General features: G+C 31.8%; 1 pseudogene; it reads left to right on the top strand.

Annotated features, from left to right (window-relative positions):
- The first annotated feature begins 374 nt into the window (after window positions 1-374).
- Window positions 375-2,683, top strand: LOC132035497 (feruloyl CoA ortho-hydroxylase F6H1-3-like; annotated as a pseudogene).
- Window positions 2,684-3,733: the final 1,050 nt, after the last annotated feature.

Here is a 3,733-nt window from a genome sequence, read left to right as displayed (position 1 = left end):
ACCCATTTGTTTTAGAACTTTTTTTGGATATTGACAAAGATGATCCATACTTCCTTTATAGCCCATATGTCGTCCATCATTACTTTTGCAAACAAAGTTCTAAGTTAAGTTTGTTTCTCTCATTTTTATATTATACAACAATTAAACGACACATATAAACAATAATGACATTCTGGTTTTCTCAGCATCTCTGGCGACAACACACCATCTAGTATTAATAGAAATGCATCAATAGATTATAAGTTAAAGAGGTTTTATCTTAAGATGAGATTTAACCTTATACATAAAGGTTACGAATCAAAACGAATCAAAGTAACAGAGAGTTTTTAACTAAAAATAGATAAAAGTATAAACTATAAATATCTTGGGTCCGGCAACTCTACATGTTTTGACTGGATCCTGTACTAGGTGGGACAACGCTCCACGTCAAGTCCTTCATCAAAATTAATTTCTTGTTCATGTTTCGAATTTTTGAAGATTAAAAGAATGAGAATATTACCATAAACAAAGTAATTATTTTATAAAGAGTTTATAGAAACAAACAAAAATAAATAAAATGGAGGTATGTTCTCCAACAACCCATTGCAAGACCAAGATTGCCAATTTGTCAAAAAGGCAGAAACCATCATTATTATCATTGAAATTTAAACAGTAATTCTCATTGCTAATAGACTTTAGAAAGTTTGATTAGGACTTGGAATTCCAACAAAAAGGCGCCATTCAAGGACTGCAATGTGATTAATTAGGCCAGAAAGCAAAATTTTACAGTTCAAATTTGACTTTCACATCTCAATAGTTGACTAAATCTTTCCCACAAACCCTATAAATTGAGTGACTCAATTACAAATTTCAGTCAGGACAACAAGCTTTTAGATCATATATCATCTCCTTTTCTTCCCATACATCAATTTTTTAAGTTCTTTCGTTAGTTTTCCTTTATCTATAACTTGTAACAATGGTTGCACACTTGTCCAAAATTCTTTCAGACTCCAAAAAAGTCTTTGATTTTGTTGTCAACGAAGGGCATGGAGTTAAGGGCCTTTGTGATATGGGAATTCAAGAACTTCCTAAGCAATATATTCAACCACTTGAAGAACGAATCACTACAAGCACTGTGATAACCGATGATTCAATCCCAATAATCGACGCGTCCAATTGGGATGATCCAAAGGTGGCTGATCAGATTTGCAAAGCAGCACAAAACTGGGGTTTCTTTCAAGTTATCAATCATGGAGTTCCTATTCAAGTTCTTGATAATATAAAGGAGACGAGTCATCGTTTCTTCAGTTTACCAGCTGAGGAAAAGAAGAAGTATACGAAAGAGAATTCAGTTTCGCGTAATGTGAGGTATGGAACAAGTTTTACGCCTGAAGCTGAGAAGACATTGGGTTGGAGAGATTACCTTTCGCTTGTTCATGTTTCTCATGATGAAGCTTCTTTATTTTGGCCTACTTCTTGCAGGTTCGCCTTCTTTCTCACCACGTAAAAAAGAAATTTATTCTATCAAGTCATCTAAAAAGTGATTATAGATTACTAGTCATGATAAGTGAGATTAGTATCTTGAAAAATAAAGTTGTATACATGAATAACTTATAATACATTGTAATGTAAAAAGGATCTCCATACTGTCAGTGTATAAGTTTATCTTTTATGAAATCTCTTCTCTGCTTCAATTTATGTAAACCTATTACTTATTTTGGGAGTTCTATTTAGGTGCTTCTTTGACCATGTTTTCCTTATATTTTTTCTAAGTTATTTGAATTATGAATTATCATGACTTATAGTACTTTTTATGTAGTTTCTAAATATATAAATTTTATTTTTATAAATTTGAAAAATCTATGTCAAAATTTAGGGTCAAAGTTTCACATAAATTGAATCGGAGAGAGTATTAGGTAAAATATACTTTAGTACTAATTAGTAGTTATTGTGAATGTTCTTTCAGGGAAGAAGCACTTGAATACTTGAAGAGGTGTGATACTGTTATAAGGAAGATTTTGAAATCGCTAATTGGAGGATTGAATGTAAAAGCAATTGATGAAGAGAAGGAGCAACTTTTAATGGGTTCAAAGAGAATAAACTTTAACTACTATCCAAAATGTCCCAACCCTGAGCTTTCGGTTGGAGTAGGACGTCACTCGATATCTCAACACCATTAATTCTCCTTCAAGATGATATTGGCGGGCTCTACGAAAAAACTTGAAACTAATGATTGGATTCATGTCCCTCCGGTCAACAGGGCTCTGGTAATCAACATTGGAGATGCACTTCAAATAATGAGCAATGACAAATACAAAAGTGTTGAACATCGTGTAATTGCTAATGGGAGCAAGAATAGGGTTTCTGTGCCCATTTTCTTGCATCCAAAGCCTACAAGTGTTATTGGTCCTTTGCAAGAAACGCTAAAGAATGGGGAGAAACCAATTTACAAGCAAATTCTTTATTCTGATTACACCAACATCTTCTTCAGCAAAGGTCATGACGGGAAGGACACAATAGAATTTGCAAAGATATAGACGCATTTTGTGGTCACAATATCTAATTATATTGTTATATATAGAGTACATGCATTTCTCCATAAGAATGTTACAACATTCTTGTTATTAGATTAAATGCTAAAAACAAATATACTATGAATATTGTACTTAATTTTAGAGGTATATTTCAGAATAATTTGACAGCATCCTATGTCAGTCGTTCACATTCCAGAAACTATCCAATGAATATACTATTTGAGTCGAATGAGAAGAAAATAATTTCTGATGTATAAGGGTGATGATATATTACCTAGTTGAATAGTTAATTTCAAGACAGTTTTACAAGAAAATTAATTAATAAAAATGAGTATATCATATTAACACCTTTGTTTGAATTAACAAGTTATCCTGACGTGTCATCAATCAAATGCCGCTTTTTAGTTTGACCTTTTTGGTCTGTTCCAAAAAAAAGTTTCTCTTTTTATATTTAGTAAATTTTTTAATTTCAAAATTTTACATGGCAAGTTTAAGGCCACAAGATTTAAAGAACTATACACATTTTTAATTTATAATCACAAAATTCAAAAGTTTTCCTTTATTTCTTAAATTCTGTGTCTAATTAACTAAGAGCCCGTTTGGATTGGCTTATAAGTTGCTTATAAGCTGTTTTCAGCTTTTTTGAGTGTTTGGCTAGCCAGCTTAAAGCTATTTTGTGCTTAAAATAAGCCCAAAAAAATAATTGGGCCCGTTTGGCTTAACTTATCTAAAGAACCTTATGTCGAAAAAATATTATAAGCCAAAAAAATAAGTTAGGCTATCCCAACTTATTTTTTTTTTTGGCTTATAATTTTTCCAGCTTATAAGTTGCTTTTTTTAAACCCAGCCAAACAGGCTCTAAGACACTTAAATTAGAAGGGAGGGCATATATAATGAGTTTATTATCTATCTATGTTATAAAGGGTGTGAACAGTGTTCGACTTTTGCGAAAGGATAAGTATTGAGCCCTCCAATTAGTGGTGATTCTTTTGAACATTATCTAGGATATTGTAATGGTCTAATTGTTCTTTTTTGTTCCATCTCGTTTGCTTCGTCGAGTGGATCTTCACCGGAAATGAATTAATCATTCATCTGATTCTTCATTGTGCCACAAATTAAGTATATTTATCAAGAGTTTAACTTATATACACGGACAGTGAAATTGTTTTATAGTGTTAAATTATACTTATATGTGTTATAGCAGTTAATTTGTCTTATTT

The sequence above is a fragment of the Lycium ferocissimum genome, chromosome 10 (genome assembly GCF_029784015.1).
Source record: "Lycium ferocissimum isolate CSIRO_LF1 chromosome 10, AGI_CSIRO_Lferr_CH_V1, whole genome shotgun sequence".
Taxonomy (NCBI): domain Eukaryota; kingdom Viridiplantae; phylum Streptophyta; class Magnoliopsida; order Solanales; family Solanaceae; genus Lycium; species Lycium ferocissimum.
The sequence above is the reverse complement of the archived record's forward strand: the minus strand, read 5'-3'. Positions and strand labels throughout refer to the sequence as shown.